General features: G+C 40.1%; 1 protein-coding gene across 1 annotated transcript in view; it reads right to left on the bottom strand.

Moving 5' to 3' along the window:
- adarb1 (adenosine deaminase, RNA specific B1) overlaps nt 1-17071 on the bottom strand; it is a 130336-nt gene that overhangs the window by 76136 nt on the left and 37129 nt on the right. The window contains exon 2 of the mRNA XM_023951137.1: nt 6515-6593. The gene's annotated coding sequence lies outside the window, so the exon portion shown is untranslated. The remainder of the gene's footprint in view (nt 1-6514; nt 6594-17071) is intronic.

Consider the following 17071-nt stretch of genomic DNA (forward strand, 5'->3'; position numbering starts at 1 on the left):
ATGTACTAGAAAATGACACAGGTATTTTGATTTTGCCTAAGAACTGCATAATTAAAAGGCCACTAGAAACAGTTTTACAATAGATCAAAAGATTGCAGTGGGGCTTTAAGGCCCAAAGCACTTTCCAGTCGCAGTCTCAGGTTGTGTCCGAATTCCCATCCTAACCTCTAACTACTAAAAAATTATATGGTGCGGCACTTTGTAGTGCCCTGAATTTTAAAAGCACTTCAGACACCATGCTCACTACTTTTTTGTTTTTTAAACGGCGATTATGGCGTCATCGATTTCACAACGTTAAAATCTAATTGTTATGATCGTTTTGCGACGATTATTTTATGATTATTTATGTCTTCTGGAGATAAAAATCAATGATATTTAACATTAAAAAACATTTAAATACATTTTTTTGGCAAAAAAATTTCAGACGCAATGCATTGTGGTCTATATTTGCCGATCTTGTGAGCATCGATGCACACTGGTTTTTCACAGCCACCTCTGGGAAATTTCTAGGGCAGAAAATCACAGAACACTTTATGGAATGACGCAAAAAGCATCATATCCAGCTGAACGTCAAAGAAAAACAAGGTGATGACAGATTTTTGGAGGTGGAAGTGTATGTTTCATCATTCAGGCATCTGTCGGACCAAAGGCCATTCCTGTCTGGGGAAAATGCAACCTATGGTGACCCTCTAAAGCAAATGTGAACCACTCCAGGCTTCAAACCCACCACTTTTTCATTTCTAACCACCCTTGTAGACTGGAATTAGCCAGAAACACCTAATCCAGGAAGAAAGCAAGGAGTAGGGCAAAGATATGTGCCAATGTGGACTGCAGCCTTGTTTACCTGGAGTTCAGTTAAAGTTTTGTACATCTTTAAAACTCAATATTCACAAAAATATCACACAGTACAAAAATAGTATTCACACAAACAAGATTAGTAATTTGAAATATACTGAGAGTTTTCCAAAGATAACTCCATCAAATGTGCTAATCCCAAATTTTTGTCGCTAATTTTTGTTAGATAAAGTCTTCCCTCGTTCATCTGCAAAGCAAACTTTATTTTTGACTATGGTAATAGATGTTCTACACACGTGTGACACTTTTCTTGGACAGGCATCAACAATTAAACACTATTCTCTTTCGATTAAACTAACTTCAAACTTTCAAAGAAAAAAATCGGATTGCTATGGAGGATTTGTGCAAATTTGTCAAACTGAACCCATTTTGTACAGGCGCCATGGCACTGAGGAGATGGGTTGACAATGGTTTACAGCCAATCAGGATGCAGAACACAATGGGCTGTAAAAAAAAACAAAAAAAAACAAAAACAAGAAAGACAGAAAACAAAGTTGCACCAAAAAAGTCTGCCAAACCACAAAAGGTGATCCAGCGAAGGACCACTGAATATTTTTTTTTTTTTGTATGGTAACAGTTTGGGTTTTGTACGTTTCCATATTTTTAATCATGAAGACAGTAAAACATGTTTATAAAAATACATGCTAGCTTAGCAAAATAATAAAATGCATCTAAAGGTGTAAATCAAAATCAAGAGGCTTCCTTCTCACACAAATTTGCTTGTAAAAAACAAAGAAAACTGCAAAGGCTTCAAATATTTCTATCAGTCGGAGTCTATTGGAGCCCGCTGTCACAGAATCAAAACATTGCATGTGTAAAATTATCCTCACACTGACTGTGTACACAATTTCTCAGCTTTAAACATCAATATAGCAGCCATTATTTATCCAAGAAGTACACAGAGCTGATGCTCAGACAAAGAAAAGCTCCCGCTGCACTAACAAGCAGCTCTATTACTGTACAAAGGCCCCTCGTCAGCGTTCCAGTGTCAAACACATGTCACTGAAACACTAAGCAGGCTTCATCTGCAAAGTTCCCTATCAGTGACAACAGCCGCTCTTGAAGATCTGCCGAGATGACCACACTGTTTTTGCATCTGCTCACTCTTCCCACTCACAGGTTCCATAACAAGAGTGGGATTTGAGAGCGGGCCTTTCCATCTGCTGTCCAGTCACAGGCGGTGGACAGACAGCAAAACAAGAGTCCGTTTGGAGGATTCGGTGGTGACAGTGAGCGAGAGTGGAAACAACGTGAGATCAACAGTGTGAGAGAACGCAGGTACTCTCCAGATGGATTCTTCCTCACATATAAATAAATACATGTTGATCAGAGTGATGCCATGTTTGGAATGACTCTGACAGATGACAGGAAAACCTATGCTGCTGGAGCAACCCCTAAACAGAGACTCAAAAACGCAAAATAAAGGAGCACCCATTTATATGGATCAGCTTCAAGAAAAAACAGATTGGAAAATTTAAAAAACTAAATTAAAATTTTGGAAATTGACAAAATGTGAAAAAAAAATTAAGTTTGAAAACAGTTTGTCAAAACTACACTTTGAAAACTTGAAGGAATTTCAAAAAAAAATTGCAAAAAGCTATTTACAAAACAGCGCAGGTAAAGAGATGTGCAAAAGAAATGAGCAAAATGGAGAAGAAGAAAAAAAAAATGTGCAGGGGGTTATCTTGTGCACAGTGAGATGTTGTACAGGGTTATTGTATTGGGTAGGAAGGATTTCTGGTACCGGGCAGTTTTGGAGCGGAGCTGTCTGAGCCTCTTAGAGAAGGAGCTCCGCTGTTTGTCCAGAACAGGGTGGAGAGGATGCTCTGGGGTGTTATTTCAACTTTAAGTCCATTTCTCATTCAAAAATCAATTATATTAGGTTTTCATTGAAAAGAAAGGTTGATACTACAAAATGTGATTGGCCAGCAGACTGATGAAGCCCCTTGGTGCAATATTTTAAGGAAGAGGAATTTAAGATTATATGCCATGAATCGGCTTCAAGGCGAAAAAGAAATTAAAAGTTTGTTGTCTTTTCCACCAATTATAAAAAGCTACTAATCACATTAATACTGCCCTTTTGCAAAGTGCTCAATTTGGGTAAAAACGATGCTGAGGATTGGAACACGTGTTAGCATTTTAGGTGGGCTTTCCGTTTCCACTGTGATGGTGTAAAACTATGGATAATTAGTATTAAGCTTGGTTTGAAACCACATGGAGCACAAAGCTTACAGTCATTAAATATATAAATACATGTATAAGGAGGAAAATAAAGACGGTAATGAGGATTTAGACACGATAATATTTCTGACTCAAAAGCCACAAAGCTTTTGCAGTTTTGCTTATTACCAGACCTCATGTAGCAGCATGACAACAACAGTGGATCTCAGCTGCTGGACCAAAGGTTAGCCTACAAGCAGTCGCATTTCACCAGTGTTCTCCCCTGACACTCAAAATCTCTGAGCTGGGGACACGGATGAAACACGGCTTGCCTTGTTCCTCTTGGCAGGAAGATTAAATCATCTGAGGCAGGAGCTTCCACAGTACAGAGGAGGGATTACATCTCATTTTCAAACCATTTGCTGAAACGCGTTACTGAACAATGTGACATCATGACAGCCATCATCTCTTGATGTATTCAGACATGTTTTCTGTACATTTGGAGGAGACAAAACTGTCTTTTCTTAAGGATTTACAACACTGGCTGAGGCGCTCTGAACCAGGCTACGTCTACCAGGCTCTGATACCCGTCGCTGGACGGCGACAGGAAAAAACACGCTCTTCAAACTACCATAACTCTTCCAACGTTTACGCAGTTAACATGATTCTGACGTAGATTCTACGTCTGAATCAGTTGGCTTACATTAACTGCATAAACACGTTACATGATCCCAAACAGTTCTACCATCTGGACATCACCAAGGACACCATGAAGTTTATCAAACAGCCTGTAAAGTGTGAAGAACACTTCCACACTGGCCGGTTTAGTCTGAAGTTCATTTCCTCTTCCGTTTGTATGTAGGGATGTGAGTCCCAACCAAATCCATGATCTGATTCACTTTAGATTGACACCTTTATGACTTTATAGGATTTTCCTTTTTGTCGATTATATTTGTTTTTTATTTTTATAAAAAAAGTAGTTCCAGTCACCTAGCTTAAATATTCTGTATCACTGCGCTGGATTCTTTAAAACAATCTTTTGTTTCATCATCTGGACAAAAACCAGCGGTAAGAGGTGAACTTTCTCTCTGAACAGATGCTTTATTTAACCCTTTGTGACAACCAGCATATACATCGCTTTCCTTTGCCGCTGCAGTCGAGGTCGGTGCCGACTCAGCGTGTCGTCATGTTACCGTGACAACGAACCTTACCACGTATCAAATGGTCCACTTTTTGTGAAAAAAGCGACCTAAACCAAAAAAATAGCAAGAACAAAGTACTAAAAACAGATGGAATATTTATTTCTATCGTAAGTGACTATTGTATAAGCGGGTTAATGACCTTCAAACTGCATTATCAGAAATTGCGTGCGTTAATTTCTGATCGGTCATTATCCTTTCCATATTTCTATTTCGAAACATATTTGTATGGTTTTGAAAAAAACATTTACATGTGACTGATGTTTAAAGATAGAAACTTCCTTTAATAAAATATTTTTCTAACATTAAAACAAACTTTATTTTCCATAAAAAACAAAAAATCCTTTTAGGAACGATTCATTTATGAATTTCTTGAAACAATCTTGCATCTAGTAAGACCGTTTGGATTCAGTTAATTTTCTTTTTTATACATTTTTCCGACCAGCTCTGTTTGGCTTTTCTAAAGGTTCACCTGAACTTTAATTCAATCAAACAAGCAACTTTTTGTCCGCTGTGGAATGGGAAACTCTACACTTGAAAAATTGGACTTTGGTGACATTGAATTTGTGTGTCTACAAATAGTTGGCGCAGAGCAGCGCCAACTATCCATCCAGAAGACCAGATAATAGTAATGAAACCAAAAACGGTGTGAATCTAAAGAATCTCAAATCCAAAAAAGTTGGAAAACGTCCATTCTCTAACTTCTCATGCAAAACTAAAAAAGGCATTTTCTGAGCCAGGCGCTGGTTAGTAAGGGAAAAATATGTCTAACGCTGTTTTATATCATTACAAATATTCCAGCATGTTTAATATCAAATATTAAAAACTTTCAGTGTTAATGATAAAATGTCTCTGTCCCTTTAAACATTGAAATCTCTTTGTTTCGTATTTATTTTTACTGTACAGATCCATACCTGGGAGCAATGATTGCCTTTAACCTAAATTAGAAATTGGTACAGGACAGATAGTACAGGTTATCCTTTAAACAAAAACAGGCTGTAGAAACGATGCTTTGCTCTGCAGTGAAATGTGTGTGTTTGGGGTTGAAACATGAAGGTATATATTGTGGTTAAGGAAATGTGGCTTTTAGGAAAGGAGAAGAATTAACATTTTTTAAAAAGAATTATTCAGGTTTGAGGAGCCCATCATCTGCAGCGTCATGCAGCTTTGGCTTCAATGAAGTGACGGGATTTTTACATCTGTGACATTAAACATTCATCAGCTCAAACATTCATTTGCTTTGTTCTTATCCCAAGTTACCCAAATTGTGCAACATTTTACAAAGATAAAAGGTTTTTTCTTTCCGAGCTCCTTGTCCAGGAAACTGACGCCAAGCAACAGCGTCCGTGTTCGATCCGTAAAGCCATACCCCCCCCCCCCACCCCACCCTGTTATTAATTATCTCCAGAAAAGACGTCAAGCTTCTGACAGTCTGTTAAAAACAAAGCCTTTGGGAGAACAGAGACACACAGATATCAAGGAGCGGTTCAGGATCCCCTGGTAATTCTCGCCGTCTAAAAATTGTCGCTCTGATGGAAACACGCAGCATGAGCTGTGCCCTTAAAAAACAAGGGATGAAAAAGGGGAGCAAGAAACTGCAGATGGAGAAGTGCGGCGTCACAAAGCAGAACCCGCTGCTAGCATCACACAAGCTGCAGCGTTGCTTATGAAATCTGCCTCCTGCTGAACATGAAGCTGCTTTCTGACTGACTGTTAGCCTCTGACTGGACTGTTTCCAAGCTGGTGTACTCCTTCATACAGCAGACTTAGAATTTGTGTTCAAAGTGACCAGTTTTTGCTGACTCACCAGTCCAGGGTATCCATACAAAATGCTTTTGGATCCAAATAATTGTTGATCCAAATAACTTTTCTAAAAGTTTTAACACAAATCCATCAATCTGTGATTAAAAATATATAAATTTATGACTTAACCCTTCACCACCGGAGCTTTAGATCCAGGGTTGACCTTCTTGAAACTACCGTAAATCTTCAACCGAAGACGCAACTGATGTAATGCCAACGGATTTTGAAGTGAAGGGCAGCTTTGCGCTGATAAGCAAAACCTTTTAGCAGTGAAGAGCTCGTGCAAACCACGAGGATCAGCCGATGCTACAGAGGAGAAAAATCGGCTTTGCTCTATTATGCAAACCTTTTCTCCGCGTCAGAATCAGCTTCAATCAGGTTCAAGAGTTACAATATGTCAAAGAGCGTGTGTTGTTTAGGTTTCAGCGGCGACATCTCCGGTGTTGAAGAGTTAAAGCATTGCCAAGTCACAAACTGAAATGACCAAGACGACTCACCTTTTGGAACGTGTTTTAAGTTGGAACCAGCGGTTGTTGTTTTTTACCAGATATCTTCAGTCAACTCCAGATACTGCACCTGGAGGAAAACACATGTAGATTAGTGTTAGGATGCTTATAACACAACACAAAAAAAAGCTACAGGGAGCATTGATTTTATGGTATTCTGTCTGTAAGAGTAAGATTTATTTTGATCTGAAACTGTCACTGCATTGACCTTTGCACTTTCTATCAAGTTTTTAAAACTAATGTTTTACTGAATTCAGTCATTAAATACATTTTATTAACGTTTTTACTGTCAAAGAGACATTCTTATAATCTTTTGAACTATTTTCAAATAGTCCCCAGTGATCTTTTAATTCTGATTATTCAGTATAGCCAAAAAAACAACAACAACAACAACAACAAGAAAAAGTGTAATTTTCTAGAACATATTTCTGCAAAGCGAATTTAGAAATTTGCCTCAGACTTGTGGGCATGGAGCAATCCCATGCCCTCTTCCCTTCTCCGTTGCTAGGGGCTCCCCATTTACACTAGCTAACAGGCCCCGACAACCCTAGCCTAACAATATCGGTGTTACAAAAATGGCGAGCATTATTGGAGCCATCCAGCTGGACAGTTTTGATCCAGATTCCTGCTCCGGCGAAGAAAATGAAGGCGTTCATGGATCTGTTTGTCTGCAAGTGGATACATCAGAGAGCTTGTGGGCAATCCATGGTAATTTCTTTTTTTTTTTAAACTGCATATTTCTGTTTGCTCCCGATTCACAACAATTTGAATAAAAAATTTTTCAAAAAGGAAATTTTTTGCTTAATTTTCTTTGTATACGTTCCTCATCATCAGAAAAAGGCCCCAAGAACATGATATAAACACCAAAAACACAATTTTCATCTGAGTGTGTCTACAAATTCTTGTATTTAAAACATTTTGAATCATCCATTTTTAAACAATTCTTTTTACCTGCAATCTAATAAACAAATCACAAGAAGCGCTTTCCCGTTTTTTTTATTATTTTTTAAATAAAATCAACTTCAATAATAATCCCAGAATATACTGCATTTTTAGCAATTCACCTTAGAAGACACACTTGGAGGAGAACATGGGGGAAAAAAATGCTTTAGACTCAATGTAACTTTGAGGTTCGCTGCAGCAGGGTGTAGGAAACCACTTGCCGCCATCCTGCTGACCCCGCCTTGTGCAGCATGTCAACCACGCTGAAGCCCCACAACCCTGCTAAAAGGGAGTGGCAGCAAGCAGCTTTTTGTACCAAATGTCTCCTTCTAAAGGGTGGACGGAAAAGGTGGCAGGTGCTGCCCTGTTGTCTCTTCACATTAGTAATGCCATGGCACGGTTGTGGACACAGGAAGAAAGAAGCTGCAAAGGTGAAAAAGGCATGGTTGGTATGGACTAAAAGAGTGGCACGCTTCTAAATACATTAAATCAATTGTCTCAGACTTTCTTTTCCATCTAAGTTGAAAGGAGAAAATATGAGGGAATGGTCACAAACAGAGCTCTAGGATTCATGGCGCTGACATAAGTGAAGCCATCAAATGGCTGGACACGCTCATCTGGACGCACATCCCACAACATTTCTGCCGTGAAATTGCATTGCAATGATTGTGAATAAAAACTGCATGTAATGATCTTATTTGTTCTTTTACCTTTCAGTTATTTTTTTTAATTAATCCATTGGTCACAGTTATTTTGACAATGATGACTTTAGTTGTTGGTGCTAAACTAATAGAGAAAAAAACATTTTTCAATATTGACAGTGACGATTACCAGTCGCTTCAACCCAAGTGTGAATAGATCTGTGGTGTTGGGCTGTTCTGGTGCGACATGGTTACATTCAGTGGACTGATGCATTACAACATACACAAGCAAAGTGCCAAAACAAAATAAAAAGATGGTTTTATCTGAGACTGAGCACAAACTTCAAATGGCATCCCGATCCATTGGAGGACCTACAGGACAGATATTGGGCCTCACTGTCACACATCTGTGGGGCCTTGTGATAAGCTTTCTCATTGAGAAAGTGTGCCCAAACTTTTGGTCTGTACTGTACTCAACAACCGTTACCCTTGACAACATCAGTTAATTTAGTGTGGTTATTGGTTAGCGCTCTCACTTCAAAACGAGAAGGTTCCGATTTTATTATCAGCAGGGACCTTTGTATGTGAAGTTTCCATGTTTTCCGCAAGCATGCATGCATTTCCAACTTTTTCCTCACAGTCCATAAACATGTTCCATAGATGATTGATAAATATAAATTGTCCAGAGTTGTGAGTGTGTGTGGTTGTGGCCTTGCAATGGACTAATGACCTGTCTAGGTTGTACCCTGCCTTCGCCCAACAGTGGTTGGGATAGACTCCAGCAACCAGATGGTCCCAAAAGGGAGATAAAGCAGCTTTGAAAAATGTCCACAAGAATATTAGACTGAATTATAAGTCTCCAATCTACCAACCTTGGAATTTTGGGGTTTTCTATTTGTACACCATGATAGCACAATGTTAGCAGACTTCTTTCTCATTCGGCTTTTCCCATCAGGGGTCGCCACAGCGAACAAGTCGCATGGTAAACTTGGCAATGTTTTACGCCGGATGCCCTTCCTGACGCAACCTTCTCAAACTGGGCTTGGGACCGGCACAGAGGTAGAGAAGGGAACAGGGAGCAGCCCGGAGTCGAACCCTGGTTTCACGGACGGAAGGCACCGCAAACCAGCACGAGCTAAACCGGCTCCACAATGTTAGCAGACTGCTCCATTAAAAATATCTGATGGTAAGAAAATATTAATGCTGCTGAAAATATAAGCCTCTCATTGCTCATATAATCATACTGTTTAGATTAGTCAAATGTATTAATAATAATGTTACTGGATCTGCAAAATCCACTTAAGAACCAAGAAACCCTCCTGTGGCAAGAGCCGCAGCATTCCCTCCAAAAAGCGTGTGCTCCATCGTACTGTAATAACGGCTAAGGAAACATGGCAGACATCCAAGTTTGATACGCCACAACCCAAATGACCCACAGCCATGTCAGACCCAGAAACCACAGGAGGTTTAGAGACCGTTCACACACAGATGAAGGGCATTGTGACACTAAAATGCACAATATCGCACATACGGTTCCTATCATTGAAGGGGTTCTGTATGTGTGAATTTTTCATCTGAAATCCAAGAAGATAAAAAAAAAAAAAACTTCAAAATCCTCACTAGACTAATTAGACGCCTAGAGCCTAAACTCACACTGCATTCACAAACAGAATGGCTTCACACCACAAACATCTGGCACATCAATTAAAGAAAAAGGCCTGTAGAGTGGGTGTACAGGCCCACTGGTGTGTCCTTTGGCAGACTAGTGACTTGATGAGATGAAAGAAAACGCTGTCTGTCTACCGCTTCCTTCAAATGAATCCATGTGTGTGACAGTTACTTATGCATCACAGAGCCAAAATCAAACGGGACAAAACCATCAAAACCCCAAAAAACCACCACTCCACTTGACATTTCTAGCATGTGAAGTCTGTAAATACCAAATAAAGAAAAAACTCTCTTTTTTTAACTTTGGTGAACAGAATGTCCCAGCTGTTCTGTGAATTACTTTTTCTTTGCAAAGATTTGGAACTGCTAAATGTAATGGAAGGACAAGTGATCAGACAAAAGAATGTCCAGAAGTTGGTATTAATGTCAGAAAATCTGCTTCAGTTTACTTCAAACCAGGGCTACTATACCTGACTCTGAATCCTAAATGATGTATACTTATGCAGAACCTTTCTACCTTCAATTAAGGAACAGCTGTGTGTACCTGTATGGGTGTTGATGCGTATCATTGCTGCAAGTCTTTGGGTCGTCTGGACCCAAGGAGGGTAGAGAGAATGGAAGTGCAGGTGTGTGTCTTGCAGTTCCCTTGAATCGTCATTAAAAAAAGAAAGTTATATTGCCGTGCGTGTGTTAAGTGTGTTGTGAAACACACTTCTGATGTACCGGTTGTGCAGTCTTATGCCTACTGTATTACTAGTCAAACTAATTGTAGTAAACTATTAGTCTGAACTACCCTATAGGATGTATGCAGGCAAAACATTGATGAACCTGCACGGTGCACACAAGTAGCATGTACTAATGTGAACAGCAGTGAAGGGCACCTCGCACAGTCAAAAGGAATGGGTAGAACATCTGTACGACACAGCTGCGTCTTGCCTACTTTGCCTTTACTTTACCCTTGAGTGTTGTATAGGTGTTTGGTATGACCTGTCCCTAGCAGCATGCCCGCAGAAAAAAAATGTGTATGAACATTTTCACTCTACATGGTCACAGAGCCGTCTACAACCTTGCTATTTTGTGTGGGCCACCAGCCAAAATTTTTGCCCAAAGACAGCCCATATCTAGCTATGAGGGTAATTTCAACAAAGTGCTTGACTGTGGCAGAGCTTCCATACAAGGCACTAACCAGACCACAAGGAGCAATGCGGGGTTCAGCGTCTTGCCCAAAGACGCCCCAAGACAGGCAAGCAAAGTGGGAACCAAACCTGTCATCTTCAAATCAACAGACAACTGCTTGACCTCTGCTCTCAGTTGTCCAAAACCTACATTACGTGTTATGCTATGTGTATTCGACAAATCAGACGTGGATGGCTGGTACTACGACCACACACACACTGGTCTCTAAGGACATTATCTTACACCACAGCTAATCTACATAAGGTGAATGCCTCACTTTGACTTTAAGAGCAAGCACAGTTACTTTCTCCTCTGGGAATTTGGTTTCGCCTCCCACATTCGGAACAAAAATAAACACAGCCTATGGTGACAGCAGCTCTTTAATTGTAATGTTGTGCATTGTAAAGCAGCCACTGTCTGTAAGTCCTTCTGTATGTGAGAATCAGAACCTGAGTTGACCTTTTCTTTGCTGCATGCTGTTGCAGAGAGTCGCATTATACCCGCCCGTCCTGACAGCCGTTTTGCCGTCCTGCAGACAATTCTTATTGAAAGCAGCTCCTGATTCAGGGTTATTTGTTTTTCCACAGGCTCTGCATTCTTTCTCACTGCTGCAGCAGTTTCCACACAAGCAGCCAACACATCCGCAGATGTCAATTGAGATAAATTAAAGATAACGATGGCCGAGCAATTTACAGTTAAGGACTCATTAATGAAAAGCTCAAGTTTCTGCTATCGCGCTTTACTTTCAGACAAGCTTTGCTCATCGTGTGGCCTCTTCATTTATGAAAGTCACACAAAACATTTCTTCTGCTCCCGGGGGAGCCTGCTTTAAGTTAAATAAACCTTTCAAAACAGCACAATTACACCATTTACGAGGAAGAAAATGGTCATTCGATTTTCAGGCAGTAGATTAGCTCTAGCCTCTAAAATAAAAGAGTAGAAACTTTGTTACTGATATACTAGTCATTTTTTTAAGTGCCAAAATAAAATTATTTATGGTAAATGAGCACAACATTATCCAGGAAAACACATCATTGCAGAACAAACAAGAGCCTTTGACTGAAGTTAATGATAAATGACAGAAGAAGACAGAAGGTGAAAATCTCCTTCAATTATTCATGACTTACTTCCACCTCAATGTGCAAAATGATAGCTTTTATTCCCGCTCCAGGAGACCTGTTTACAGTAATTACCGCCTTAATATCTCTTATTCTTTCTTGCAGAATCAGATTTCTTAACGCGGTGGAAGACTAAAATGATTGCGGCAACTCTTCAAGCTGTCAAAGGTCAAAGTGACGAGCCAGATTAAGCTCTGAAAGCCCAAGGTGACTACAGGAAGCTTCAGTACACTTCAGAGTCCTGCTGCAGATGGCCTGACAGTTGATGCTGTTTACCACCCAAAAAAAAAGTGACGTCATGGGTTTGGATGGAGATCAGTGAGGCTGACTCATTCTCACCTACTCCAAATTGTGCTTCAAAGCATCTTTGAAATTGACGAAACACATTCAGCAAAGCTGCTTGGGACACCAGAGCAGATGGAAAAAACCAGAGTTGAGAAATGAACAAGACGGCAGACATGGTCAGCAAGTCATTTCTGGCTACTAAAATGGTAGTTTAAGAGGATCAAATTAGACATAAATAACCAATTTCAAATTCAGAGATGGAAACAAATACATTTACTATTAAATATAAATATGAACAGCAAAATGAGTTCTACTTTTAGAGCCTTTTTTTTTAAACTAATTTTGCTGTCTTATACTTCTGACACCATCTCTCTTCACGCCGTGTTTTTCCCTAAAGCATCGGTTCTTCTTGCTTGTTCAGGAAATCCTGTCACTTTTTTTGACATTTCTGACAGCCCGGCGCGTCTTACAAGAACACAAGACAGAAACGCGTTTAGGATGAAACCTGACGGGAAACTAAAGTAGACCACAGATGGAAAATATGACAAAAACAAAAATCACCAAAAAAATATATTCTTATGCCAACAATAAACCATACAACCTGTAAAGCTAGTCGATAGAATAGTAAGTGGTCCTTCTTTTATTAATGACATTGTATGACATAAATAAGCTGCCTAAGTCGAGAACTCCTTGAACTTACCTCCTGCAGGTTTCATTATTCCCTCCTTCAACTCTTTGTCATACAGCGCTTTCTTTATCTTAAAACACTCAACGTGGACTTCCAGAGAGAAAAGGAGGAAACTCTGTCACCGTGGGATCATCAGAAATGATGGAGAGTTGCTTGACATGAGCGACTTTGACACAGATTACACATTACGCACACACAGTGATGCACAGAGATGTGGCGAGGCTGATCAACCCTTCAGCTTGTCTACATTCTATACATCATGAGTCAGACAGAGCCCCTCATTAAAAGGAACTAAACACAACTGCTGCATTAAAAGAGGTCACTTCCACTTGACTGAGCACATCACTTGCATTGTGACCCCGCTCTGGCTGCAAAGACAAAACTGTGCGCACATGTACATACATGCATACTGTCTGCCAATAGCATTAACAGGGTCTGTGTGTTCTGCTTTGAGGCAAGTGGACATCAGAAGCGGCGTGCGATGGTCTTCATTTTGCCGCTGCGTTTATTGTCTGCAGCAGGGCCTCCTTTAGCCGGTGTGTGGCACCAGAACTAGAATTTGTGGCCCGCCTTTTGGCTTCAGTTTCTGATGTTGCTCTTTCAGAGACTCTTCCTGCCTTTGGTTTTGTGCCGACGGGACATAAAAAAGTGGTTCAACCACATCACGGCATGGCCGGTCTGTTTCAAAGTTTAATTTAAACAGAGGAACACAAGGAAAACGTCCATACAGAAAGCTGACTCGACTTAAATTCAGCGGGTGCAAATCGGCATGGTGTGCGCTTGGGAAAATGTGGCAGATGGGTTCAGTTGGCCAACATCTTGTATAGCCTGCAGGGTTAAAGCATGAACTCTTAATTTTCCACCACTTATAAACCCAAACAAACAAGCTCCTCCCTTTAAATTGAATTTAAAAGAAAAACCTGACCAGTCTCCATGTACTATCAAGTGATCCATCCATAATTTGTTCGTTCCAACTGAAAACTTGATGTTTTTGCTGGGAAAAAAAATAGTTAAAGTTGCAGAAGTGTTGGTATTTCCTTTTATTTCAAAACTTTCAATCAGAATACTTTCGCTGGATTTCACGACCTTGTGCGTCACCATGGCAATCCACTGAACCTTGTTAATAACAATGCCTGACAGCAGTGGACGAGTGTGACAACACACTCCTGTCTGCTGATTACTCCTGAACAGGTGAGGTAACCAAAGAGATTCACGGAACAACAACAACAACAACAAAACAATTTCACAAAGAAATGATTATTTGCACATTTCAAATCCTCAACACAGGTTTGAGCTAGAAACTCAATTTCACCAACCCTCAGTAGATACATTCTTCTATCCATATGTGATCAAATGAAACAAGAGTTGTTCTAAACTCTCACTGCACCAAATCCCAAAGAAAACCAAGTTATATTTTTAGTATCAGTAGGTTTTCTAAAAGCTAAGTGCTTCACCTGGGACTAAACTGTTTACTTGAAGCTCTTGGTTGTTTGCACACACGTCAGTGAGCAGAGCTTTGTTCTCCTAACATCCAGCAATTCACATTCTTACCTTTGGGAGAAAAAATGAGTCAAAGACCTCCTTTTATGATTAAAGGTTTGTCAGATGAAGAACTGCGCATGACCTGGGTGTGTGAAGCCAAGCGACTCATTGTTCCAATTACCAAGCATGTGTTCAAAGAGGAACTAATGTGCTACAGGACGGACGATGCCACCGTACGCATGGAAACCCCAAAGAGGGAGGAAGCAGGAAGTCGTGTTGCTGTTGTGCCACATGTCTGCAACAATGACCGTTTTCAGACAGCTTCATTTTCCAGACCAAGCCCCACCCTGAGCTGTCTTTACAACAGCTCCATCCACCACAGAGTTGGGATCTACTGCACCACCAGCAATGAACTTTACAGTTAATTCAAAAGAATTGCAATCCACAGTTTGACTGTTGATACAAATCGTGACAAAAGACCGGTTCTGCCCAGCTTGAGATGTTGTCCGTGTGAGAACGTAAGGTTGAAACATGTGGGTTTGCCTGTCACCACTCTGGCTGAAGTAAAACTCTCAGACAGGATCATCTGGTCCAATTTTAGACCAAATTCAAGATAATCTTCATAAGAGATTATGTTAGTTGTGTCAAAAGAGAGCATTAAATCCCATTTGATTTAATAAATAAGAAGTATAATAAAACAACATCTTGAACTGAACTTCTGTGTCAAAAGGAAAGTTCAGGCATTGAGCTTTGTTGTGTGGCCTCCAATTACAACTTAACACAAACTAATGTTACAAGATACATTAACTATTTGCCCAATAAATGTTAAATGGCATGATTTAAGGCCCAGCGTGCTTTACAGTCAGTCCCATTCACACACACACACACACACACACACATTGACGGCTGTTGCAGCTGCTCGGGTGACGAACACTGACACCAACCTCGTCCACCAAAACCAATGCGGGGTTCAGTGTCATGCCCAAGGACACTTTGACATATGGGCGGGTAAGGTATAAACTGAACCTTTGATCCTCCAATCAGAGTTTAACCGCTCTACGTTCAGTCTCTGTCTCCTAGGATGTGGAGAGAATCAATCATCGTCTTATTTGGTTTCAGATTGGTGTAAATCTCTTTTTTAATCAAACGTGCTTTGAATCGCCTACAGACTTTGGAAAAACTCAGCTCCAATAACTACTAAAGAATCACAGTACAGCTCACAAATTACCAGTTTTACGGTTCCCTTACTGGCTGGCTGGCTATCAATGTCAACTCTAAAGTTTTAGGCCCTCACTGTCAAGATGTCTAATGCATTACTGACCTCCTATTGGTCAATCGCCTACTGTCCATCCCTTATGACACACTCATACCAGCTTCACCAACGCTTGTACAAGCGAACACTTTTAATGAAAAGTCTACTGAAATGCAAGTGTATGTGTGCGTTTTTGTGCTCCAACATTCAAAATGATTTTATGCCCATTTTTGGGCTCTATGTACAAAAAAAAAAGGTAAACCAGCTGAACTTTGACCAATCAGGGACTCAGATTTGGTAGTGATGTATGGGCAGTGTCATTTTAAATTCAAGAAGTGCCAATCATTTAAAATTGATCATGAAGGAACAATTAATAATTGTGTTTTGTGCACAGCCAAAATTATATGATACCAAGTCTTTTATATATCGGAATAGAACTGTGAAAGAAAAACGCAAGGTGTTCCCTTACTGTCCGTCCCTTATTGTCCCATTGAACCGGTCAAAATAAAATTGTGAGGTAGTGGAAAACATTTTTTCAAAATTCAAAGTCTTAAAACAGTTGTTGACAAATTAGTTAATATTTAATCTAATGGTGTCCTAATTTCGGTGAAGCAGTTTTGTAAATGATCCATCAACTGGCCTCAATATTTATTTACTTTTTTAAAGAGTGGCGACACAAGTCAGCAAAGAAGCGTGTATACAAGCATGCCAAAATATATAAACTATGGTAAATTTGACTAATTTACCTGAAGAAGGCTTTCAGTCAGGGTGGCTTTTGTGTGTGTTCGTGTCCTCTTTCAGCCCCGGCCCAGATAATTCTCTTAAAGCGAGTGTAATGCAGCAGGTTTCCTGAGCCATCAGCTTTCTCCTCTCCCTCATTTCTTCTTTCATTCATTCTCATTCATTTGATGCGCTTCCTCCTAATCTTCACAGAGCTGTCGACCTCACAGAGACTCAAGCAGCCAGCCATGGTTTGGCATTCACACAGCCTGTTCACCGAGCTTGAGTGGGTTTTTTTTTTGGGTCTGATGCTCTGGAATTTGCACCTATCCATGTTTTAGCCGTGAAATTTGGTGCAAAACATCAGAATTTCCACCTGCTGAAGAGGACACAAACATCAAATGCAACAAAGTGCTGAAGCGCAAGTCTGCAAGAGAAGGAAGGAACACGGCGAAGGCAGTGATGTGAACTCAGTGATTCATCGATAAAATGTTGATGAGTCAGTAGCTTAAAGGGCAGTGCCACTTATATTTAAAGCAAAATGTCTCCAACCCTCCGGGACCTGCCAGGCTTATC

Source organism: Oryzias latipes, chromosome 21 (assembly GCF_002234675.1).
Source record: "Oryzias latipes chromosome 21, ASM223467v1".
In the NCBI taxonomy this organism is placed as follows: domain Eukaryota; kingdom Metazoa; phylum Chordata; class Actinopteri; order Beloniformes; family Adrianichthyidae; genus Oryzias; species Oryzias latipes.